Source organism: Sturnus vulgaris, chromosome 1 (genome assembly GCF_052056855.1).
Source record: "Sturnus vulgaris isolate bStuVul1 chromosome 1, bStuVul1.hap1, whole genome shotgun sequence".
Taxonomy (NCBI): Eukaryota; Metazoa; Chordata; class Aves; order Passeriformes; family Sturnidae; genus Sturnus; species Sturnus vulgaris.
Genome location: NC_142243.1, coordinates 154,174,908 through 154,201,480, shown reverse-complemented (window position 1 = coordinate 154,201,480; position 26,573 = coordinate 154,174,908). Strand labels below are relative to the sequence as shown.

The window sequence follows — 26,573 nt, the reverse complement described above, 5'->3', positions numbered from 1 at the left end:
TGAGACAGAAAGGTGAAATTCAGTGGGAGAAGGAGGGTGAGGAAGTCACAGGACCGTGTCTTTTGGGAGAGCTGCCTGTTTCCAGCCATGCAGAGGATGTGTGAATCACTGCTGAACGGTCTGCTGAGCTGACTGTGCAGCTTTCACCCCTGCTGATGCCTCTCTCCACCGGCAGCAACTGGGGCACAGGACACATTCAATAACTACTGAATATAATTAAGTCTAATTGCAAAGTTAATTGTTGAGGAGAAGGGAGGTGGGGGAGAAAAACAAACAGCGTGAAGCTAAGTGAGGATATCAGAGCTCAGCAGTCTGATACCCTCAAGACAGAGCTGGAATTCAGCTTCCTTGCCCCATATTCACTGCATCCTCCTCTGTGTGTGTCTACCACTCCTTGCTTCCCTGAATGAACACCAGCGAGTGCCAAACCTCTCTCTCCCTAAGAAAGGATCAGCTCTATTAGCAATTAAAGCACCAAACAGCTCTGCAGAAATCACTTGAAAGCTTGTTCAGGCTGGGACTCAAGGAGAACCAGGGCATCTTGGTACTAGGAGGACATTTTTCTGACTGCATCACAAGCCTGGCTGTCCGTGGCTATATTCCCAGATGATATCCATTGCTGGAGGTTCATTGACTAGGACAGAGCCATTCTGCTGCTACAGCTGCTGAGTTATGCCTCAGATGCTGCTTCATTCAGAAATCAAGCTTCAAGTCTTCCCAAACCTGACCTACTCTGACAACTCAAGGCCTCCAGCCTGAAGGAAAATCCCTGGGGATATGTTAAGTGAGGAGTGTGCTTGGAGACATGGGAAGGAATGAAAAGATTTGTTTGCTCTCACTGCTGACTCAGGGCTCAGGGAAGGGATATCCATCCTTCAGGTCTTAAGCTCAGCATAGAACTTTTGGAGATTGGGGTGGGATGTGCTGTCTGTTCACAGAGAGACCAATTGTGGCCACTGTCAGAGGTGGGATGCCAGCCCACCTGGGTCTTTGCAGGGTCCAGCGTGGGACTGGAGACCTCAAGGACTATGGTGCATGCAGCTCGTTGGGTTTGCTATGAACAGACACTTTCCAACACTGAAAGAAGAATGTCAGGCAGGAAATGCCAGGAATAAAAGGGTCTGTGGTATGGCAGCACAAACATCCCCAGACTGCCAGTCTTCTGTGATGCAGCATTAAATGTCAATTTGCAACTGGAGTGAATTCCCTGTTCATTCAGGGGAATTTCTTTTCCACCCCATGTTCCATGCAATTTTGGTGTTTCCCAATGCAAAGAGCCAAAAGGAGGAAAAAGCACATCCATCATCTCTTTTACAAAAAAAAAACAACCCAAAACAGGAGAAATGAAGGCCCAGACCTCTGAAATATGCACAACAGTCAGATTCCTCCTGTGTTTGAGTCACAGTCAGCCAACATCTCACCTGTGCTGGGTGATGCCAGGTGGGTTTGAACACGTCTGTGGGCACAGGTAGGGTGCTGAGAATTGATGCAATGACCTGTGACAAAGAGCTGGGCTTGCTTCTCCTCTGAGCTGCCACAGGAGAAGCAGCACCATCAAAAGCTCTTCTGGCTCCAAACCCCAAATCCTCCCAGGAGACTCTTCTCATGGAACAGCAGCAACAGGCCCCAAAAAGTCATAGTCACCTCCAAAGATATTTTTTGACCACAGCTCTCTGTCATTGAGCTCAAAGATCACAGCAGAAGTGCAGAGAAAAGTCTTCCCATCAAGGGCAAGAAAACCAAACCCTTTTTTTCCTTACCATGTACAAGGAAGAGTTACAAGGCACAACAAGGATGCCAGGGATTTGCATTGGGAAACATGGAAACAGGCCAGGTGATTTTGTGGAGGAAGAAGGTTCTTTGATTCCCAGCAACTGTTATTTTTTTCTCTTGTTTTAATGTAATCAGCAGGGAAGCAGGGTGAGAGGGATGAAGGAGATCCAGCTGTTGCCATGGCAGCCTCTAGCTGGCCATCTCCCACATCCCTCGGGTTGCTTGGTGCTGTTTTCCTCCAGTGCCAGCTCCTGGTTTCACATCAGAGGAGTTTTCCTCCTGGGGGTGGCAGGGAGGGAGTGGTGAGCAAAGTAGTGCAGAGAAAGGATCAGAAATCTTGGGAAGAGGTGGCCTGGGAGAAGGAAGAAGCACAAGAGAGTGGGTGAGGAGAGACCACCAGGAGTGAAGGTGAGTGCAGTGATGGATGGAAGGGAAGGGTTTAAAGGCAGAAACAACATTTTCTTGGTGGAGACCAGGCAGACACCTAGAAACTCATCTGATTTGGACTGAGTGGAACTTCCCTAGCCACAAGAGCTCCTTAAAATATACTCCACTCCTTTCCTTCTAAACCCATCTCTTGGCTTCAGCCACAAATAGCAGCAGTGCTCTGAGTTCAGGCACCAAGTTTAGTCTCCATCACCCTCAAGATCTTAATGCAGCCCAGACATTAAAAATTCATGTTCTGGCAGTTCCCATTTTCACAAGGGCCTGTTGGAACTAATGACGTTGCCTCAGTGAGCACTTCATAAGTTAATCATACATTTTCCCTTCTCACTTGCCTGAAGATGGGAGCAGGGAAGTTATGCTGACAAACTTTCAGCATTTGTAGTTCTTGTTTGAGACAATTTTTCATTTCTTTACAGGATTTAACCAATTCCTTGCTGAACTCTCCAGACAGGAAATGTGAGAAGCTCATAGGGGCATTTTTGGGATCAAGTGACCAAGACTTGCCAAGGAATTTTCTAATTTCCTTAGTACTAAAAGGGAAAATACATTCAAAGGTTGAAATTCATGGCTTTCCTACAGTTGGCATTATGCAGCTGTGGAGGATCCAGTAGGAGTTTGCTCCATGCACCACAGGAACCTTCCTCTTGCTGCTTTAATGGGATGCATTGGCCTTTAGTAGCTTGTGGGGGTTTTCTTCTCAGGAAACCTGTTTTTTTAAGGGCTCCTATAGGAACTTTGTCCTTGTTTTGTTGTCTCTGGTGCTCCACTATAGAGATGGGCAGGTGCTTGTGTATCCTGTTCTCAGGCTTTGGCTGAGATCAAGGGATATCAGATAATCTAATCAGATATCACAGCTTCCTCACAGACATGAAAGGGCAGAGATTTGTTGTTCTTTCATCCAATAACAAGAAAAGGTAATGGTAACTCCTCTTTCCCTCCCCAGTTCAAGATACAAACAGAGCTTCTAGTCCTTGCTTCTCTTTCCCTTCTCCTCCTCCACCTTGAGGTGCCACTTTCCACCAAACTTTATCCATGGCATTTTCTGGGATAATTGTTTCACCAAAGCTGCACATCTTGCTGCACTGGGATCCTTTTAGATTCCTACTCTGACTCCTGAATCATTTCACTCCTCCTGAGCATCACTCAGGTACTTCTCCTTCCATCAGAAGTGTATTTCCCTCTGCAGGCAGGGAAATTAGCACCACCAATTATCCTGATACCCCTAAACCCTTCTAATCCCACTGAGGTTCTGTGTTTCAGCCTCTCAAACTGAAGGCAATCCGCTGATTGTTCCTTCAGCTCAGCCATGAGCAGGAGGCTTAGGAGGAAAAGAACAGCTGGTTTCTGTCTTCTTGGGATTGTCATCACAGATCTTTTGTTTTCACAGTCAGGAAAGGCCACTGATGAGGGTAATCACAGAGAAAAGCCCAGAGCAGAGAGAGAGAGGGAAGGAACAGATCAAAGGGTCATTTAAATCGATGGCCACACACAGTAATTGCATAAATCTAAAACTATACCAACCTGGGGACACGTGCTGTGATTTCAGAGGCAAAAATAAACATTATCAGTAATGAACATGGATAGTGATGCTACAGTGAGAGGTTTTTGTGATGGTTTTTCAGCAATGAGACACTTCTAAATAAAACAATGAAGTCCTTCTCTCCACAGAAATTGTTGAAAGCATTGGAACAGCTCTACCACTGGTATTAGAAAAAGGAGAGACAGTTTGAGTTCCCCAAACTGAGCATGAAGTGTAACCTAAGCCAGGTCAACACCCAATTTATGATAAAGCAACTGAGGAGGATTTAAAAAAAAATAATAAAAAGGACTAAAATAAGAATTAATCATTCACATGTTGGGCAGGAAGGGCCACAACAAAAAGAAGGAGAATTTTCAGAAGGGGATTTACTTCAGGAGGGACAAACTCTCCTGACTTGAGTGCAGAGCATCCCAGTGACCCCCAGGCAAGGACAGCAGGGCACTCAGTGTGAGGAATTCCAGCCCTCTGTGACGTTTGTCCTCTCCTTGCCCTCTGGAGGCAGCCACAGCTCCCCTGGGATGGTCACATCCTCTGATGTGCCCGAGCAGGTCAAGATCTGTAATTTTCCATTACTGCAGCTGATCAAATGTCAGAGTTCTGCCAACCTTCAAGAAAGTCTGTTCCCCTTGGCACCACTGGCACCTAAAAAATCTCTTCCCCTCAATCTCTGTTCAGGATTTACAAGAGGGGCTCAGACCCTGAGGGAAATGTGGCAAAAATGGGAACTATCAAACCTCTTGTTTGTGTCACCTACTGTTCTCCATCCAGCCTGGCAACTTTTTCTATTCTTCACCCAAGACATCTCTTTGTTGCAAGTGATCAATACCAAAAATATTGTTTTTACAGTTTTGAAGAATCCTCAGCATCCTCCAAAAGCACAGAAAATGCTGTGGCACAAGAGATTTGGAGCTGATTTCAGAGATCAAAGCATAAATCAGCACAAAATGGGCCCCCCTCTGCAGAGAGAATGAGGAGATTTGGGATGTCCTCAAGAAAAAAGGTGGATTGAGGAGTGCCTGCTGGTTAGACAAACTCAGTGACACAAACTTCATGGTTTCTGCACTGGGAAAATCCTTGATTTATTTTGGCTGGAGGGTTTGCAAGGCATCCGTGGGCTTAGGAGAGTTTTGGGGAGGACCTGTGACCAAATGTTTGCCAGTGCTTTACTGGGGTGTCTGTTGAGTGCAGCCAAGCCTGGACAAGAGACAATCAATTTTTTATCGATTTAATAAATTTGAATCCCTGTCCTTTGGAAGGGGCTGCCCAGGGAGGTGGGGCAGTCACCATCCCTGGAGGTGCTCAGTGCCATGGTCTGGTTGATGTGTTGAGTTTGGGTCATGGGTTGGACTCGATGATCCCAGAGGTTTTTCCCCAACCTAAATTGATCCTGTGATTCTCCATGGAGTCACAGGCTGGAGAGGTTTATTAGTCCACTTTCACTTACCAGGCAAAACCTGGTCTATACTTCTCCAGAATTACCTGGACATTTAAACCAACATGAACAGCAACTCAGGGATATTGGGACTGCAGCTGTGGCTTTTAGCTCTTTTTGGGCACCTGTAGGTGAAAGCAGAAGTGCAAATGGACAAAAAAAAGTTGCTATAAATTCCCCAGTCACCTCTTCTCATCAGGCTTTCAGCCAGACACCAACACTCTTCACAAAGAAAGACCAAGAGATTAAATTAGAGTTGATCTTGAGTTACCCTTCCAGACACCTTGGGTTCATGGGAAGTTTTGCCTTGGAAAGAGTTTATGGATCAAAATTTGGTTTTTTAGTTCTCTGGCTCATCATTGATGATACAAAACACCTTTTGCAAGTGTGGGAGTTGGAAGTCTTGGATCAGGAGCACAATATCCTCTGATGAAAGATGAGGTAATTAATCTCCATTTGGACTTTTTTTCCTGACTACAGATGTTTTATGTGAAAATCTTGGGATTTTGTTTATATGGAGGGTGGAAACCTCTATTTAGAGGAGCAAGGGAAGAGATGGTTCCTCACTATCAAAGGGGACGAGACCAAAATCTGTCAAAGTTTTAAATATTTATTTATTTTTAATTTAATTTCCTTTTAACCCATCAGACAAATTCTAAGTGTCACAAGTGCACAGCTAAGAAGAAAAGAAACACACACAGCTTCAACCTTCCTGGCTGATACTCAGAAAAATTAGCAGGGCAGTTACTTAAGATGGATAGAAGGAAAATCTTTCATGGCAGTAAAGAGCCAGTGGGACTCACTGGCCCAGGTCATGGGAGGAAAAGATACAAAGTCATTCTTCACACTCTGATTGGCCATTAATGACAAGTAATAATTAGCAATGTAAGTAACCTTTTAGCAGAGCTTTTAATCCTCACACATTCAGGCTGTTTGGGATGGCACCAAGGGTGTTTAGGCTGAAAGCAGCAAGTTTTTAATCTTTGTGATTTAGGTAATAGAAAAGCCACTGTAAGGAAAGATAATCTATTTTTCCAGGTAAGGAAAAGATCAAAAATGCAGTAATCTGCATGGCAAATGCTGTTGCAATTCAGCAGCCCTGCATCCTTTATTTTAATAATTTAAATAAATAAATAAATAAAAGTACTTTTCTTTTAGTATCCCATTTTCAGAATTTGATTCTCATGCAACCTTTAACATATTTTGTGAATCTTCCAATTCCTTATTATCCAGGACATTCTCCTCTTACCACCATCTGATATTTTTTTTTTTTCTTAGCAAACTCCTTCTACAGATGGAGAATCTCCAGATTTCATAAATCTGGTGGACCTGGGTTGGAGGGAGAAGGAGGAGCAGGCAACAGATTCAAAGCTGTAAGAGTAATTTATTGCCTCTCATTTTCTTTCTTCATAGAGAGCTTCTCCAGACCCTGGGACATTGTGAAAAAAATATCTTTAATCCACTTGTCAGCACTCTTTGTTCTGATCAGCTATTCACAAAAGGAACAGAATTAAATGTATGTATGTGTAAGCAGGTGGAGAAATATGTGCACACCCCAATCTGAAATAAGACTTCAAAAATCCCAAAATCTGTATCTGGAAGTGTTATTATATAACTAACATATCTCATTTTTCAAAAATCTTGGAAAACTTCCTGTACTTGTTATATGTGGACTTATTTGAAGCACTTTATGAGTGAAATGATCGTGATTCACAATCTATATTTTATCAAATATAATTTGGTATAGAATTCAAGTGAAGGGATCATTAATATATGACAGGCAAAGAGTTTGGCAAAAATCACTGTCTAAAAATTAGTTCTGAGGTAATGTTCTGAGTGAAAAAAATGGTTCAAAAATTTTAAAAATCGTTTAGTAATGGATTTAGGGAAAAGAAGGGAGGAAGGAAGGGAGGAAGGGAGGAAGGGAGGAAGGAAGGAAGGAAGGAAGGAAGGAAGGAAGGAAGGAAGGAAGGAAGGAAGGAAGGAAGGAAGGAAGGAAGGAAGGAAGGAAGGAAGGAAGGAAGGAAGGAAGGAAGGAAGGAAGGAAGGAAGGAAGGAAGGAAGGAAGGAAGGAAGGAAGGAAGGAAGGTGATTAACTGGGGTTTTGTTTTTATTGACATTAACAGCAATTAAAATGCATTATTAATGCTCTTAAATTGTATGTGTGTTACTAATTGTTGCAAATACCCTTATCAGCTCATTTTTCTCAATCAATTTAGAAAACAAACACATTGTTTTTTGAAAGGATTTGAATTTTCTCTCTGAAACAAATTCATTTTCATTTCAAAATGCCTCTTGTCTCCCAGTTTCAGCAGCAGAAGAGCTCAGGGGTTAAGGAGCTGTCACAGCCTGAGTAACAATTTGCAGCCTTGGATTCCAAGTGGTTGCCTAGCAGTAAAAGACTCCTTCCACACCACTCCCAGTTGGAGGTGTTCCCTATTCCATATATATAGTTAGCTATAGAGATCATATTTGGGGATATATTAGAAGATTTATTAATAGGAGCTCCCTGTCAAAATCAGAGTACTGAGTAGAACTGGAAAAAGCCAAATCCTTGCAAAAGCTGTGGAGCATCACACAGAGGCTCAGCACAGGAAATCAGTGTTGGATGCAGAGCAACAGATGCAAAAATCAACTACCATGATGCACTTTTCTTATGGAATTTTTTGTGATTATACCTTCGGCTTGAGAGAAACACTGGGATGGTACTAAGTCTAGGTAATTCCTCATAAAACATCCTGATTTTTTTTTTTTTTTTAAGGATATATGTATCTATAATGACAGAAGAGACATTTCTGTTCATGCAGTTTGTCCTCAGGCAGAACGAGGCCATTGAATCTCATCTGAGAATTCCTGTGGTTAACCCAAAGTTCAGCACAGCCCCCCCAGTTATACCTGGCTCATGTCCTTTCCCCTTTCAGCAGTGGTGACCAGCAACACCACAATGGCTTGGATGCCATTTTTCCCATTTAAAAAAGCAGAAGTGATGAACTTTGCAGAAGGAAAACTTACATTTATCCACAAGACAGTCTCCTGACCCACTCCATGAGTTTGCAAAGGCGTCAGGCATCCCTTAATCCCCTCCTCATGGACAATCCATGGCTATTAATGATCTTCTCTTTCTGCTCCATAGATCACAGGCAGAAGCCATCTGGCTTTTCCTTGGACCAGTGGAACAGGCTTTCCATAAACTTCAGGCTCTTTTTCCCTATTTAGGTCAGGAGTTAATATCCTCTATCACAAGCAAGGGGTCATGTCCTGCTGTTTAAAGTCAGCCCACTCCAAGAGGGATGAGCTGCCCCTCTCATCCAGGGAAAGCTGGGCTGAAAGGAGACCTGTGCCTGAGCACAGCAGAGCAAACAACACCACAATATGCTGCCAAGTACTCACAGTGCATCTTGAGTGAGCTTTGAACAGAGGCCTTTTCTGGTCTAAAACACAAGAGATAAAGAAATAGTGCTGAATCCCCCCCCTTTTTTTTTTTTTTTTTTTTTTTTTCAGAAGATGTTACACTGTCCCAGTCTATCAGGCTTGGCTTGCTGAAAATTAAGAGGTCAGAAGGAGCTGCCCTAGTCTGCAATAAGTCTGACCCCACCATGCTGTCTGGAGAGATTCTCTCCCTGCAGGGTGAAGGAGTTCAAGTCCGACTTGGATAATGAGTAAAATGAGTTTCAGCGTCTGGAGAACCCTAAAAAACCTCCTGCTCAGATTACATGGATTGACCTGGCCCTGTCTCCGTGATTGCCAAGCCCCAGCAGCTTTGGGGAGCAGTGGTGCAGAGGGGATCAGAGGAGCTGTGTTTTTCTCCTTGCCACTCCACCACACTCTCACCCCTGTCGGGAGAATGGCATCCACTCCACATATCTCAGGATATCAGCCCCGTGGACAAACCACAGCTCCCAGCTGCATTTGTCCCTCTGTCCCCTTTCACTACTACCTGAAGACAAACCTGAGCCACGATCTCTGCAGCTGGCACAGCCCTGCCAGCTGGCAAATCCTTCTGGAACAGGAGTAATGCCCTGCCCTCGAGCATGGGACAGCAGCTTCTCCTCTCCCCAAGCACCCAGCACCTTCCCACTGCTCCCTACGAGGAGGAGAGCAGCACAAGGGAGGCAGGGGACAAGGATGGGCAGTGGCACTCCTTCCTCTGAGCATACAAACCTTCACCTTGCTGCTGGCCAAAAACCCTGCCAGGGGGTTACACCAACCTCCTCCTTCCTCTGGCCCTGCTCCCCCACGCCCCAGCAAAGCAAACGAGGCAAAGGGCTCTGTTCTTTCAGACCCCTGAGCAAAGAGAAGGACCACAAAGCATCCCATCCTCCCTGGCTTGCATGTGACGAGCCACAGAGGAGCAGCGGTGCTGCCAAGCCTGGTGACTAAAGGCCAAAGAGAGAGGAGATAGAGGAACACAAGGGGCTGCTTGTTTGGGTTTTGTTTGGGGAGTTATTTGAAATTCAGCAGCCACTGGGGTTGGAGAACAGAGTCCACTCAGAGCCTCTCTCTTCCCATTCATCCCCATCCCGGCGAAGGAGGGAGGGGGGGATGCAGGCTGAGGAGCAGGGAAAACAACCAGGCTCCTTATAAGAATTCCTGCCTGGAAGAGGCAGCCTGTGCCCACGGGGAGGAATTGGAACCTCAGTTTCATCAGGCACTGGGGGCAGGACAAAGCCCTGCTGCCAACAGCAGCCTGGTGTCCAAGGAATTACTCTCTCCTTGCTTTTGGCAAAGCTTTGCCACCTCCTCCATGAAGGTCGAGTCATTTTTTGTTTCTGCCTTAGTTTCTTTCCCCAGGTGTGAAGTGAGAGGAACAGTGTCACGTTTAGATAATGGGGACATTCCTAAGCTAAAAGCTGAAAAGGAGTAAAGTGATTTCAGCGGAGCAGAAAAAAAAAACAGCGGAAGATAAAGACGGAGATTGGGTAAAAACAAATAACACGCTGTGAAAAAGGCAATGTATCAATCTAGGACACAGTGAGGGGGAATATTTCTAGGTTTCCAGATATTAGGAAGAAACTATCTTTGACCATGTCTAAAATATTATATCCGTTTTTGTGCTCAGCTTCAAGAAACATGAATTCATAGTGAGACAGGGTTGCAAGGAAAGATCACTAAGATGACCAGACTTGCCACAAGATAATGGAAAACGAAGAGAAAACAAAAGGAAAAGGAAAATGAAGAGAAAATTAAAATGCTAAATTAAAACTAATTAAAACTCTGAGAAAGAAGCACCAGAGGAATTTAAAAACCTTTAAACTAAAGGGCAATGATGCTGTGAGAATAGATAGGCTTGATTTGGCAAAAAAAAATATACCTGGGCTGAGATTTTAACCAGCAGAAAAATTATTGTCCAGCCAATACAATCAGTCAATCTTGTATGATTAAGAGGGAGGTCTCCCTGCTAATGTTGAGGTGGATTTCATTAGGAAGGCTTTTGGGAAGTGGCTTTCCAGTTCTGTCCTTCAGTATTTAATGCAGAAAGATAGAAACTTCACCCCTCTGCATCTCTCCTCTGTAGAGACACAACAGAGCTTTGCTTTGTTGTGTTTCTCCACCCCTGAGATGTTTCCTCTGTTTCTCTGTTTCCTCTCAGGTGTTTGGTGAAAGTTTTCTGCTCTAACCTTACATCCAAGTCTCCAGTGGCTCAAGGACTCAGGTGACAGCCAGCAGTCTGACTGATGTCCTTCTGCAGGCAGCAGACTCCTTCCATGCCTCTGCTCATTTTTAATTTAAGCTCCTCCACCTCTAGTGCCTTATCCTCAAGGATCCAGAGGTTTTAGGGGTCCAGGGCAAACTCCAAGGAGCAACCTCCTCCTGGTAGGATATAGAATGGTGTTAAAAGCTGGGACACCTTTAAACTACTCTGCCCAAGCCCAGCAGACCTTCTCATTGAAGAGTGATCTTTAAGGTTCTTTCCAACCCAAACCATTCTGTGATTCTCCTCTTCCCTTTCTGAGCTTTCTCCTTTTTCTTTGAGCCACAATCTCCTGGTAAAACCTCTGGGGAGTGTTGAACACGACAGAAAGGGGGACAGAAAATTCTTCTGTTTTCCCTCCTGCTTGACTTTCTTCTTGATGTCAAGGTGAATTTACCAGGAGAGATTAAAAAATGTCCTGAACCACCTCCTGCCCCTTTTAATGTGGCAGAAATCTTTGCAAATGGGCAAACCTAAACCAAATGGTGAATTGATCACTTTGAGTACAGTGACCTCTGACCTTCTCCTGTTTTTATTATCCCATGAAGTCTCTCCCTCTCAATCCCACCTTCACATTCCTCCTGCAGTCATCACTTTCCCCATCACAGGTACCATGAGCATGTTTGGAATCATGGACTCATTGAGGTTAGAAAAGATCATCAAGTCCAAGCATTAACCCACTTATTTACAGCAGAGGGACAAGTTCTTTAGGACTTTTCTCCCCTCAGGTGTGACTTAAACTCTATCCCATGTTTAAATCTCACCTCCAAGTCCAAAGTTGGTGCATTTGCGTTGTCTAATTTTGGGTAAATTGAAGTTTAAAAATCAGATTTTCAATCTTCACATGCACAATGAGCCTAAATTCCATGACTTTTTCAGCCAGGATGCTGATAAATGTGGCTCCAGTGCCAGAGAGACCTTCATTCCCTGTGAACTGCTGCTTTCAGTTTCTGAGATGCTGCTGCTCCAGAGACAGAGCTCCTTGGAGACCGAAAGAAAAGATGCAGAGGCAAATCCTTCACTCCCCATGGAGACTGTATTCACTCCTTATTACTGTTTGGTGATCTCCTGCTCCTTTCTGCCATATCTGTGCCCTCAGATTCTCATCCCACCACTCCCGTAGTACCTGGCATTCAGATCAAAATTTCTCAAGTTCTGCGATTATGAAAGACAGATGATATTAAAAAACAAGCACAAGTGATGCTTAAAATAAAACCTGAGGGTGATTTTTGAATCACCAGAGAGCCTGATCATGGTCCATAGTCAAGATTAAAAGAAACAAAGAAAAAAAAAAAAAAAAAACAAAAAAACCCTAAGCAACTCAAGCTCCAGTTTTATAATTTCCAATTTTTTTCTCTTTTGGCTTTGTTTCATTATTCAGTGAGCAAAGATGAGCCCACAGATCTCTCCATTCAGGCCCATGAAACACTCAGAGAAGATTGTTCTATGGCCAGTTAAGCCCAGCCTGGCTGCAGCTTTTAGGAAAGAACCTCAGGAGGAGCAGCAGTGTGACCCTGCTCAAGGAATGAGGGGTCCCTCTTTACCCATGGCATCCCAACCAAGGTCTGCTTGTCCCTCACCACTACCAGGTATTTTGGTCCAAGTGTCCCTTGACACCTTGTTCACATTGCTGTTTTAAACTGGATGTGCTGTGTTACCTTATTCTCATTGCAACAAAGGAAAGAAATTAATATATATATATAATCAAACAAAAATCAACATCCAAAAAAGCCCCACAATTAAAAAGAAATCCACTCATTAATATAAATGGAGGCCGGAAATATGGATATTTCACTGAAGTCCTGAAGCAAATGACATCTTCTCAGGAGAACACTGTTGTGGACACAGGCACATGTGTTTTATTTATAGCTCGAGTTTTACTGCAGTCACTCAATCAAGCATGGCCAGGGCTGTGTGTAGGCAAATGTGGCTCATTTCTCCCCTGCTCAGCTTTAAAGAGCAGTTTACATCTTGTCCAGGGGGGTTGATAGGGATGTTATGAGCACAACTTAATCACAGAGATAGAAAAATGTGACCCCAGGAATGCAGCTGCAGGAGAGGGAGGGAGATCCCTGCCTTGCTCTCCTCCCAGAGAGTGGACTGTGATCTAGGGATGCTCCCATTCCTGTCAGAGCCCTGACTCAAGGCTCAAATCTCTCTCTAAGTGCTCCATTCCTCACCTCTTGGAAGCCTCTAATTCAAGGGAAGGCACCTCTCTGACAGCTTTACCCAACTCCTGCCACGAGTCACAGCATCCACGGAGTCCTTGTGGGATGAGCACACCAGCCCTGTCCACAGGAGTTCATAACAATTCCCAACAACCACAACAATTCCTTCTGCTGGCTTTCCTTGTCTGCCCCTCTCTGATGTCCCATGCTCTGCAAAGTGACCACTGGATTTATTTAAGGTGTGATACGAGGTGTCAAGGTGTGGGTATAGAATACAAGTGCTAGAAGCAAAGATCAGGTGGTGAATTTAGTCTAATTCCTGTTGGTGTCACCCCATTCTCTCTCTTCCCTCCTTCAATCTCACTGCTGCTCCCTTAAAACTGTCTAAAGACTTTCCTGGAATAAAAGAGGAGTAATGATTCTTCACTACCTCCTCTGAACATTATGCCCCTTGCCTAAAGTTTGCTGTTGAATTTAAGGGATGTGCCTACATCACATGGCCATGGACCCACACCAAGACACCAACACCAGGTCACCTACTAACCCCTTGCACCTCACCCTGGCCCTGAGCTGCATTTTCCCCTGCAGACTGCAGCTCTGTCCTCCTGTCCTGCATTGTGGCAGGCTGGCAGAGATCGTGTTCCTTCCCAAACACCCAGGAATAGATCTGGGCCAGTTCCATTCCCTATAAACTTGCACTTTGCAGTCCCAGATGTCATCCCTGACGTTTGGATCCACCTCAGTCTATCTGCTGGCTTAAAGCAAAGGGGAGAGCAATCAGAATTTTCCTGACACAGCAAATCTAAGGAGGAGAAAAGGGGGAATCAATTTTTATAATACGTGTTTGGCACTACATAATAGATATAACTCTAAATGCAAGCCATAAAGTTGGAGAGGATTATAAATTAAATCCGTTCTGTCCCTTTTAACTAAAAAGTGACCTTACCATAGAATTAAATGTGGTTTTTACCACAGTGATCTATGGAGCTGTAAAAGTGCAGTGTGGCAGGGGGATGTAACAGCACAGAGAGGAGCCCCCAGACAGGCATCTCTGCCCAGCTCAGCCCATGAGCTGCTGCTTGATTCCAAATGAACACAGGGCAGCAAGAGCTGAGGATTTCACCCTTCTCCCTGCCAGAAGGTGACTCATGTCCCTGGCCAGGTTTTCCTCTGAACTAGGACCAGTCTTGGGATGAGAAAATGCTGCCTGAGAAGATGTTCTAAAACATTTCTAAAAATTGAACAATCTGCAGAAAAACAGGGCAGTTTTTTGGATCTGTGTCCTATCCTTGTTTAGTTTTCCAAGCCCTAAATACAGCACAAGAGAGGGGGAGGCTTAGAAAGTACCCTGGGGTTCATCTAAATGCCCCAGTGGTGGTGAAAAAAGGTATGGAATGTCCTTGATTGCTCACGTAGTGACTCCATCCCCTTGCTCCAATAATCATACAGGAGAATCTGAAATACAAAAGACTTGACATTGTAATCCAGCCCAGAGGACACAATTTAGGATGTTCCTGAATGCTTTTGAATAGCCAGAAATTATCAGGTTTTGTCTCACAAGCAAATATGGTTCGGAAGCCACTGCTGGGTTAAAGGTTGGTATTCATGGATAAAAGCTCTCTGAGCCTGTGGGAGACTCGGTGCCCCCTGGAACATAACACAGAACTGGAGGCTGTTCCACTTCCAATCAGTACAGCAGTGAGGAAAATCACTTCCCCCATGAAACAGATGCTCAGGGAAGTCAGTGGTGTGTTACCTCATTACTGCTGAGAAGTGGTGCAAAGGAGGAGCCAAGAGCCTGCCCAGGCACTGAAAGTCACTGAAACTTGGACAAAAAAAAAGTGCTGCCAAGTCTGGCTGTCTCTTCCTGCAGTTGCCCTGCAATCCATGAGCATTAATCAAAGGTTTAGATTAGGTTTAGTTTGGATATTAGGATTTTTGTTTTTCATGGTAAAGGCTATATGATTTAGGGATGGACTGCACAGTCCACCTGCACAGGCAGGTGGTGGAGTCACCATCCCTGGAAATGCTCAGAAATGTGTTGACATGGATGATGGTGAATGTGGTGGTGGTGCTGGGCTGATATTTGGACTCGGTGATCTTAAAGGTATTTTTGAATTTTTACAATTCTGTGATTCTATGAAACAGCAGGATTGAATTCAGGAAAGCAGCCCAGATGGTCGAGGTTATGTTGGAGACTCATCTGAGCTTCCACACTCCACCGTGCTGGACTTTGATGCTAGTGGCTTCCTTCTCATTTTAGCCTTTCTTTTTCTCCTGGTCGCTCATTATTTATTAGCATTATTTCACTCAGTAATGGAAATTTTGCCTGCCATTGTACTGCTGGGTTGCACAGGGACAGAACTCAGTCTCAGGAGCCATCTGATGAACTGTCCCAGGAGCTGGACTCCATGATCCTTGTGGGTCCCTTTCAACTCAGGATATTCCATGATCCTGTGTGGAATCCATCTCCACCATGGATTTGCCACCCAGGAAATACCAAGCACTACCCAGGGGATGGCATGGGACAGAGATTATTGCTAATAAACCTTAGGATCAAGACTAAGTCACAGATGGGGACACAGAGAGAATTTTGTTCTGTGGCAGCAAGTTCACTGAGTCAAAGAACAAGCCCTGACATGTATTTTTAATTAACATTTGATGTGATATTTCTTTGACTGAAGATCTGCAGGGGTTCAAACCCCTGCACACACGAGAGATGCTGGAAGAGAAAAATTCTTGCAAGGATTAACCAGAAGAGAAAGAAACTCTGATGGTGCCTAGGTAAAATCCACCTCCACTCCTGAATTAAGAAGAAAAGATATCTTTAAAAGTCTGATTTTACAAAGCACCACCATGCTCAGCCTCAATCAGAGCCTCTACCAGCCACCATGGTGCCAACAGCATCCTACTTACCCAGGTTCCCTCTCTATCCTCCCACCTTAAATATTTACCAATGTTAGAGGTTTTATTCTTAGAGGGGAAGAATTGTTACTATAGTGAATAGTTCACTACAGATTCCATGAGATAAAAGGAAACAACCATTAATCATCAGATGGTGCACTGGGCTGGGCCAGGCTGGTGCCCTCCACCTCCCACATCTGCCTGTCACACCAATGCCAAAATGCCAGGCTTTGTGCTGTTGCACATTCCAAAGCTATTTAAGGTTAATATTCAGCAAAATCCAAATACTGCAGACGTCCAGGACCTGCTGTGGATCAAGTCAAGAACATCTGGAGGACAAGACTCACGAGCAGGAGTCCTGATGTCCAAATAAGTAAATAAATTTTCCTGAGGGAAAGGGTGCAAACAAACAGTTCAGAGATCATAACAGCTCTCCAGGAGCTTCACAGAGGAAAAGGGCTGAGCTGGAGATGAGGATAATCCAAAGACCTCCAGATGTTGACCTCAGCTCTGCCAGATGTTCACTTTCCACCTAATTCAAGCCACAGAGCAAGCAGCTGCCTCCATGCTCAGGAGTTCTGCATTGGCCATGCTCATATTCAGTGCTGTGCAACCCATGGTGATCGAGTGATGTAAATCCAAAAAGGCTCATCAGGAAAAGTGCAGGGACACAAGGTAGTGTTGGTCAATAATTCGGGAAGAAATAAAGCTGAATAACTTTGAATTGTTCACTCCTTTGGTAACCCAGGGAACAGCCAGGTAAGTCTCCACAAAGAAAATCAGGGTTCAGAAGAGCCCCAGCTGCCAGTGCTTGGTGAGGGTGACTGGACAGAATAATTACACCACTGAAGCCACCTTCCAGACTGCAAGCCAACCTGCAGGGCTAAAACCCTCTTTGAAATGCTCAAAGGAAAGGAGCTGCAGCCATCAGAGCAACACTTCCAGAGCAGGACAAGCCCCTGAGTGGAAAGGTTGGCTGAGCAGCACCATAAATCCCCCAGCCCAGTTCTGACCCCTGCACTGGGGTGATGGATTTCCTTCCCCCCAGCTCCAAACGCCTTCCACAGGGAGATTACACTGCCTGCTCTGTAATCAACAGCAACTTCAAAAGGGCTCAGAGCTAAAGGAAAACCTCTGAGGGACGGTGTGAAGTGGGAAACAAACACAGCATTTGGGTTGTAATTTGAGGTGGGAAGCTGGGGTTTTAATAAGCACCTTGCTGCGACCTGCTGGGCACCTTGTGGCTCATAAATTGCATTTATGAGAACAGGAGGCTGTTGGAAGCCTGGGAGTTTTGAACTTTCTGTGCCTTCTGACCCTCAAAAGAACACTGCTTTTGGCTTGAGCTTGGAGGAGGATCCCAAAATTGAGTGATGGAGTTGGAATCACAGGTGTGTAGTTTGAATAGAAGTGTGTGATTTCACATGGTGAAGGGTTTGGAATTTGAGGTTTTAGAATATAGTGATAGGTATGGGACAAGATGGAGGTTCTTGGGCATTGGCTCTTCTTCCTTCTTGTGTCTTCTTCTTGGTTTTAGGTAGTAGTTTTTGGTTGGATAGAAAGTGCCTCAATGCAAGTCACAGGTGTTTGGTTATTGGGTCAGAAGTATAAATAATGTAGATATTAGTTTTTAATTAGAGAGTTAGGCCTTAAAAGACCTTGTAATGAGCGAGATGCAGCTCCATTTTGTCATTTACAGCTTGTTAGCTAGAAGTATTATAGAACTCACTGTACTTAGATGAGAATTAATAAACAACTGAGTCCGAACACAAAAATCTGTCTCTTGTGCTTCAATCCTGACTCTGAGTGAAGGCAAAAGAAAAAAGAGGATAGCCACTAATAGGAGGCTACAGGGAGGGTTTTGAGGCCACGTGTGGTGCATCCCAGGTGTTGGTGGCCTCTGTGTTCAGTGCCAGGTTCCCTGTCACGCCCAGCACTGTCACCAGCTCCAGGATTGGGAAGAGCCATGTCCTATTTACATCCAACCACTCTTCTGGACAAGGGAAGGCAGTTGAGAAAATTCAGTGCTTTGTCCCACATTCCCCTCTCCAGGCAAAATGGAAATAATTGTGGTGAGATTTTCTACAAACACGTTTAAGGCTTGCTCAAGGCAGGGAAGAGAAAGGTGCTTCAGTTCTGTCAAGCTTTGAAAATGAGCTCCAATCCAACAAAGACCTGTTAGGAATCACAGTTGGCTTTACCAACCATCTTCCCCATCACCAGCACTTTATCCCATATTGTATCTGATGCTGTTGGCAGTCAGGTGATATTTTTAGGGGCACTCCAGGATGGTCTTAGAGGTCCTTTTGGAAAGATCATTGCTCCTAATCACAAGTCAAAAGCCAAACCAGGCAAGGGAGGGACTCATCAGCCATCAGCACCACAGAAAAAGGAAGGAGATGTTGGAACTTGTGGTGGAGCATCCCCCTTTCCACATCCTGGAAAACTTGACTGCAGAACAAGCCAGGGCTCTTCCCAGGAAAACAGAAGAAGATATTCACAAAAATATTAATATTCTGTGATATGGGAGTAAAAGAACGTAAGCATCACATCTTAGGGCAGGGTGTGTGCACATTTTTGACCAGTGATGCTGTGGCATTGACTCTGGTCACAGCCCAGCCAAAAAAATCAGTGTAAGACTGCAGAGAGATGGAGGGGTATGGAACTGCCAAGAAGGGTCTTGCCTAGAAAACTGAGATCAAGTCAATGGGACATGAAACCAACACAGGGAAGGAAAGTCTCTACTTCTTGAGGGGTTGTAAGCCTGTCTCACACCATAACAAAAAGGTTTATTTCCACTCAAAACACATCAAGACCTTGGATTTCAGCCCCCAGACCTCAATCCCTATCAGATTTCCTCCCTTCTGAGGAGAACACCACAAAAGGTGCTGCTACACAGCCCCACACTGGAGCTCTTCCTGCAAAACAGCCTTCAGTTCTTTCCCCAGGACACCTTTACATACCCTGTAGGACTCCTGCTCACCTGGAGGCAGCTCCTGGGGGCATCCATGTCCAGTGAGGACATCAAAATCTGCAGTGCTCCTGCCCCATCTTCACAGAATCACAGATGCTTGAAGGTGGAAGGGGCCTCTGGAAATCACCTCCTCCAAGCTGCCTCACCATTTTCCTTGGTCTTGGTAGAGGATATCCAGACTGAGGATTCCCCATCTGGAGAATTCCACTTCCAGAGGCATTTCCATGCCTGCAGGCACTTCCCACAGTTTCTAGTCCCTGAGGGATGCCTTGGGTACATCTACAATCGTTTCAACTCTCACAGCAAAGGATGCCCTCCTGGTATTTCCACTCATCCCACTTAACTGGATCCCCCAGCCAACTGGCATTTTGCTGGGATCTCTCCCAGCTTCCCCCCTGCCCTCCCAGCTCTGCTGCTCTTCTGCCTGTCACCATCTCTCCTGCTGGTAGTAGCATCATCTCCATCTGGAGACTCTGTAAGTCCTGACAGCATTGCTATCCCTGGTAACATATCTGAAAACCCTGAGCTGGCAGGAACCAGCGAGTGACACAGGGCAGGAAATATTTAACATTGTTCATGTCATTTTTTTAAACAGTCAGAGTATGCAGTGAACATAAATTCACTCTCTGGTTATTCCTTCACTTGCCCTCATGGCTGACCTGGAGGTGCTAAAATGGGTGATTGGAAAGGCAGTGCTGTATCCAGTGATAGGACCTGATGGAAAGGCTTGGGGCTGTGTCAGGAGAGGTTTAGATTAGAATAACAAAAAGGTTTTTCATCCAGAGGGTGGTCAGGAGCCAGAAGAGGCTGCTCAGAGAAGTGGTCACAGCATGGAGACTGCCAGAGTTCCAGTTTGGACAGCACTCTCAGGAATGTGGGGGCTTCTCTTGGTGTTGTTCTGTGCAGGTCTAGGAGCTGGACTCGATGTTCTTGTGGTTTCCTTCCAATGCAGGACATTCTGTAATTCTACTGAGATGTGGGCAGCTCAGACACCCTTTGGCCTCTTCAGGGTTTGTCTTCCCACAGGGGAACATAATTCACATAATTCACATGTTCCTTATCACAGTTTTACCCCCCTTTGGGCTGCGCTCACCAGAGCAGACCAGGCACAGAATATCTTTAGTCACAGACTCTCCTTAAACCAAAACCCAGCCCTGGAGCCATCAGAGTTTCCCTAGAAGGATGCTGTGCCTTGGGGAACACTTGCAAGGCAACATCTGAGCACAGAGGAACCTCAGCCCTGCCAAGTTCCATCCCCAGTGTGAGTGCCAAGACAGCTCAGCCCTGCTCAGGGGAGAGGTTCATTGACATTTAAACATTTAACATCACCCACGACCTGGGAGGCAGCAGCTGTACAGGCTGCTAGGTTACAGAGATTTTTCCTCTCCACCCATCCCTGATTTCTGCCATAAAAATCAGAGGCTCTGCTGTAATTTTACCTTCCCAGACAGATATTCTTGTATTCACATACAAGAACCAAATTCCCTCACCATCAGCTGCACACGGTGAGATTGCACTGAGCTCCAAAATGCAAGGTGCTCACCTTTGCCCCTTTCCTTGTATGAACGAAGGTGCATAAACACACAAGCATTTTGTTAGCAATTAACCCTTGTTTCAGCTCAATAGAGCTGATCAGATTGTGGAACAACATCTGAGAAGTGGAGATTAGCTGGCCAAGCTCTTTAGTACTTAAGGCACCAGTGCAGCTACTCAAAATCAGATTTTCTTTTCTTCCCTGGCAGTTGATTAAAGCCTTTTCAAGCAGTTCTTTCCAACCTGCAGATGTTTAAGTCAGGTGATGGAGAAAAATTATTTTTTAATTTTTTCTCTCTACTGTCTGGAAATGGCAGCAGCATGGACCTCAAGTATCTCAGGACCAAAATCAGGCCCAGAAAACAGAGCTAAGTGTGTGTCTGTCTGTACACAGGCACTAAAGTAGAGCTTTGGTAGACCTGACAACAGCATAAACATGCAAAGGCTTCGGTAGCATGGTTCCAGAAAGGAGAAAACACTCTTAGAGCAGGAGCTGAATCCAGAAATAGCCCGTGAGAGGATCAATTTCTGCTGCATACTGATTTATTCAGACCTTTCATGGTGGCAAAGCCCTCTATAACAAAATATCTGATTACAGGACTATGACCATAAATTCCACACGCCCTCGAGCAATGGCCAATGAATAACTGACTTGTTAAAGGAACAACCCTGCACAATGAATAAATCTACCAACAGGGCTTTCGATACAAAAGACCCCACCGGGACAGATTTCCTTGTGAAGGTGTATCGACTTTCATTTGCAGGAACTAGCAGATATTTGTTTGGAGGAGATCTCCATTGTTACATTGCTGCTCAACAGCATCCAGCATTAAGCCTGGCTCCTACCCTGGGCTTGATTGATTGGAATATCCAGGTGGGCTGGACTATACAGAAGACCATTTTGCAGTGGTTCTCCTGGAAAAGGAGATGATTATTCCAGAGGAAATCCAAGGCAGGCGTAGGAGAATTGCCTGCTTCAGGTGTAGAAGGACCTCAAGAAATTAAGGACTGAGCAAAGACAGCTCTGGAGGAATGTTTAAGGGTGGACATGTCAAGGCACAGGAGGAACAACTCATCTCTGATGCTCAGCTGATGCCCTTCACCTCAGGCTCCCAGAGGAAATGTGGTTTGACCACATCCTGGTGGCACAGAGCCCCACCAGGGAGGAGGAAGCCAGGCTTCCCCATTTCACAAATGAGAAAACCAATGTGCAGGAAGACCAAAGCCTTAATTAAGTGTGACCTGACCCCTGCCCTGAGCCACGTGGTTTGGCAGGAGCTGAGATCAGCTTTGTGATGATGACCTTGGCCCATGGGGAGCATTGCTCTACAGCAGCTTTTAAAATCAGCCACGAGGGTTTGGTGTTGGGTAACCCAAACTTCAGCAGTTTGTGGAGCTGTGGGATTAAAGGATCATCCCCAGGGAGACAGGAGCACAGAAGGGAGAGAGACAAAGCATCTCAGCTCCAAATCTATTCCAGCACGGATATCATCATGACCCCTATCCCAAAAACATTTAGACAGAGAGCTGTGCTAATTCTCAATGAATATGGAATAGGGCACGTCTGCCAGGAATGGGATATTCCTAATAGCTGGCAGAGGGCAGGAAGAAAAGAGCCATTTTGCAAACAGCAAGGACTTTGTTACAGGCCAGCTGAGCTCAAAAAAACTGAGGGAACATCTCCATCTAGCAAAGCCAGCCTGGAAACAGGCAGCTGACAAGGTGAGCCTGCAGGTGGGAGTGCTGAAATCACGGCAGGAGGTATCACAAGACCTGCCTCTGACCAAAACCCAATTTTCAGAGAAAGAGCTGGCAACAATAAAGACCACTACATGCACGTGGCATGCACGAAATGGAGCCCCCAGACAGATCCAGGATTCCTCTGTCCTGCTCCCAGGCCACATCAAGTCAGCAAACAGCAGCTCTGCCTAGAGCAAATCACCAACCTAAAACTGCAGTGGTACTTGAAACACTGGAAGGAGGATTTTATATATTTTATATATCTTGTTCCTTGCACTCACTTCAGCCAATATGCAGTGTACCACATGAGATGACACCCACCTGTTCCAATTTTTTACCCCTCCCCAAAAATATCTATATTTCCTTACTAGGTATCTGTCCATTCTTCCTCCAAATGCCATTTGCTTTCCCTGTCCCAGGGATAAGGCATGACACCAAGCACCAAGGGCAGAATTTGCCACTTTCACAGCTCATTTGTCATCATCTGGTCACTCCTTAATCAATCTTTTATGGAGGGATATTTCAGAAGAAAATGCAGAGGGAGTAGGAGAAGGAAAGTAAGAAACCATCCCCGGTTTAATTTTGATAACATTGGCAGGGAGTGATTCGCTCCAACAAATTAAAATCAGCAAATCTCTCATTTTCTCTGACAGAGGTAACCAATTAAAATTTTCATAAAGGGGGCAGCGATGTGTGTCTGCCAGACAGAGTCACCAATCTAGCAGCTCTCTGATTTAAAATATTATCTTTCCTTTTTACTTTTTTTTTTTTCCTCTTCCCTCAGAGCTTCCTGGAGCAACATGACAGATTATCTCAACATAATCAGACTAATACAAAACCCTCGCTCCAAGAGGCACCGTGAGGAAATTCTGAACTGGAGATGTGACGACAAATGGATGTTCTGAAGGGACTTCATTTACTGCTCATTTTCCTTTCCTTTATTTTTTTTTTTGTTGTTGTTGTAGTGTTTTGTAGCCTCAGCGTGCTGCAAACCACATTAGAGAGCCAAATATCACACGGAGTGCATGGAAGGGAAAGGGAATTACACTCCCCCCGTGGGCTGCCCTGCCAGATTGCTCTCCAAGAGAGAGGTTTGGCTTCCAGTTGATGGTTTCTTAGGTCTGAATGAAATGCCCCAAATAATGGGTCAGGGATGGAGTGGGAAAATTGCCTTTGTGACAGCAGGAGCAATAAGGAAGGGTACAGGGCAGGTGGGAGCTCCAACACGGGGATGCTGCAGACTGGGGTGACATCTGTGGTGGTCCTGATGTGGGGAAATGAGGGTTGCCAGAGCTCCCTGCCATGGTGCCTTGGGGCTTAGAGGGCTGGTCTCCTGTGGATTTGGCCATGCATAAATCATAAAATCACAGAATGGTTTGGATTGGAAGACATTTTAAAGATCAACCAGTTCTACCCCCCTGCCATGGGCAGGGACAGCTTCCACTATCCCAGGTTGCTCCAAGCCCCATCCAGCCTGGCCTTGGACACTTCCAGGGATGGGGCACCCACAGCTTCTCTGAGTAACCTGTGCCAGGGCCTCAACTCCTTCACAATAAAGAATTTCTCCCTAATAATTAATCTAAAGGAAAGCAATGCATTTCAAGTCAAAAGGAGCCCCTGCCTCTCCAGCACAGATGGGACATTCAAATGCTCTCCCTGTCAGAGCTGTGGTTCAAGGCAACTGAGATGCCAAGGAGACCCTATCCCCACCTTGGCTGAGGGAACTGTGCACCAGTCCTTTTCCTCCTGTGCTTCAAAGCCTCAAATCCCCACCCCACCCAAATTTATGGATGGATGTCAACCCCCATCAGCATTTAACTCTTAGATAAGTTTCCCTCAAACACAGCATCACCATCCTGCTCTTTTTTATCCCAGCAAACTCCAGGCATGCAGAGAACCCAGGGAATTTGGGGAAGGAGCCATGAGAAGAACTTAGGAGCATCCTGTGAATGGTGGGCACTGGGATGTGGTGGGGACCCCTGGGCTTTTCCTGCAGCCACATTGGAGCCGTTCCAATCCATGCTGCAACACCGAGCAGGACTCTCCTGCAAACCTCCAGGCCAGGTGCCAGCTCCCTTCCCTTGGAGGGCTCGCCTGAGGATGGGAATTTTCTCCAAGGGGAGGAGGCGAGCAGGTTCCAGAGACAGCCTGTCATCCATCTTGAGGAAAATACTCCTCTCTCTTTGCACCTCTCCTAGAAAGGTGGAGACCAGCATTCCACAAGCCTGGGATCAGCCCCGGAGAAAAGCTTTGAGTCATTTGTTTACCAGCACAGGTTTTCCTGGAGCTAATTAATGAGCCAAGCTGATACCCTGCAACAGGTATCGATGACAGAGGATTTCCTGCCTGCTACACTTGAGCAACGGGAGAGGGTGAATCTGAATCTGTGAGCACACTGCTTCCCCTCCTCCTGCCCCCTTCCGAAAAAAAAAAAAAAAAAAAAAATCCCAACAAAAAAACAAAACAAAAAACCTGGGAAGGAAAAGCCACCTGCAGCCACCACACAGGCACTGCGGGAAGCCCCTCTGTCATCTTCCCCTCCAGGATGGGACACCATCCCTGCTGGACGATGCTACGGGTGGATTCTCAGCAGCAGAGTGCTCGGGCATCCCTTTCTCCCACTCGCAGGGAGTGAGGGATGGTGTGAAGACCTCCAGCAAGCTCTTGAGAGCTGGGGGCTGCCTCCGTGTCCCCCCCCAGTTCTGGGCATGGGGGTAACAGAGCTGCACGTAGCAGCACTTCCACTCCCACGGAGAGCCGGTGGAAACATCTACTTTCACAAGGATACTGAAATGGGGGAGAAGAGGGCAGGAGAAGGGGATAAAACATGCGGGAGAGCATGGTAATAAAACATAGGGAGTAGGGAGTAAAAGCTCAACAGGAACGCTGGAGAGTGGGAAATAAACCCCCGTGGGTTTCACGTTTCGGGTGCGGGGTGAGAACCGGAGCTTCTTGCCATCCCCAGCTGTACGGGTGGGGTTTCTTTTTTTTTTTTTTTTTTTTGGTGGGGGGGGGATAACGGCGAGCAGCGCTCCGCGGGCTGTGCCGAGCATCCGAGCGCTCCGGGGGTGGCGAGCGGCGATAGCCGGGCTGCGAGCGCCACCTCCCCGCCGCTCGCCGCAAGCCCCGGCAGCCCCCCCGTGCCGCCTTGGCTATGGGGGAGGCTGGAGGGGAGCCCTGACATTGGCTGGAGATGCCCGACAGCTTTTCCCAACCTCTCCCTCCGCGGGGTTGCAGCGGGGATGGCCCCGATGCTGCCAGGAGGATGGAGTGGGGATGTGGGGAGGGGGGTTCGCTAAGTTTGGGGTGGTTGTAAAAGAAGCTTATGGGGTGTTATAAGGCTGTGGGGGTGGCCCAGAGCACCTCTGGGTGCCTGCGGGGCACAGGACTGGGGTGGCAGAGAATGGGATGCGGGGTGCTCCCCCAGCCGTGGTGGTTGCCTTTGGCTGCTCCTTGGGGTGTGATGGGGATTCAGGATCTCCCCCCGACAACCCCCCGACACACACACAGAGTTCCTATCCCGGGTATGGGGTCTGGCACGCAGTCCCTGCCTCGCTTTCCCTCACGTAAGGAGAAGGGGCTACAATTATTAATAGAAAACCCCTCCGCTTTGCAGCCACTCCTTCCCTGAGCCTGTCCGCCTTTCTTGGTCAATTATGGGGGATCCAAGCCCCTCTCCCTGCTCCCAGGGCTCTGCAACACCATCCCAAGTGCTTTGAAAAGGGCCAGGGAGCCCTGCCCTGGCTGTGCCTTGTGCCTGTCCAGGACCTTTCCTGGTCTTCCCTTTCGTCCTCCTCAGCAGGAGCGATGCTGCACCCTGACCCCTCTGTAGCACCCAGAGCAGCGTATGGAGGTCCCCTGGGTTTTCCACACCCCAGCACCCTCCGAGACCCACCGGGCAGGATGTCCTGTCTGCTGAGCCCTTCCTTTGTCCCCCTGCCTGGCTCAGCCCCGTGGCCACCCTGTCCCCTGGCAGTGCGGCTTGACTGAGCTGGTGCAATTCCTCAGCACTCTCCAAGGGTAAAAACCTCCCCGCCTCTGCCCTGCCACCTCCTTCCTCTTCCTCAGCGAGGTCTTGGGCACAGGAAGGACTGTGGGACCCAGGTTAATGAGTCATTAATTAATTAGGGACCCACTTAATATGCACGGAGAGTTGTTTGTTTCCTTTAGCAGCCCGGACTTTGGATGAGATCCCAGCCCTGCGAAGCCTCCAGCCTCGTCTCCCAGCTGATAATAGATAATACAGATATTTCAGCACCAGCCAAAGCAGAGTCATCATCATTAACACGGGAGCCCTCCCTGCTACGCGGCGGAGGTCACCAGGCAACTCCTCGGAGTGTGGGGGCTCAGCCCTCCTGGCTCTCCTCAGG

At 46.4% G+C, this 26,573-nt stretch overlaps 1 protein-coding gene and 1 long non-coding RNA gene across 17 annotated transcripts in view; one reads left to right on the top strand and one right to left on the bottom strand.

Annotated features, from left to right (window-relative positions):
* ADGRB1 (adhesion G protein-coupled receptor B1) overlaps positions 1-26,573 on the bottom strand; it is a 279,870-nt gene that overhangs the window by 250,855 nt on the left and 2,442 nt on the right. The window lies entirely within an intron of this gene.
* On the top strand, positions 1,996-23,761 carry LOC148225601 (uncharacterized). 2 transcript variants are annotated; one of them, XR_015808693.1, is made up of 3 exons: positions 1,996-2,181; positions 5,537-5,633; positions 22,988-23,761. It is a non-coding gene; the product is annotated as an uncharacterized LOC148225601 (long non-coding RNA). The 2 variants fall into 2 exon arrangements; XR_015808692.1 differs by lacking the exon at positions 22,988-23,761 and adding an exon at positions 6,606-7,123.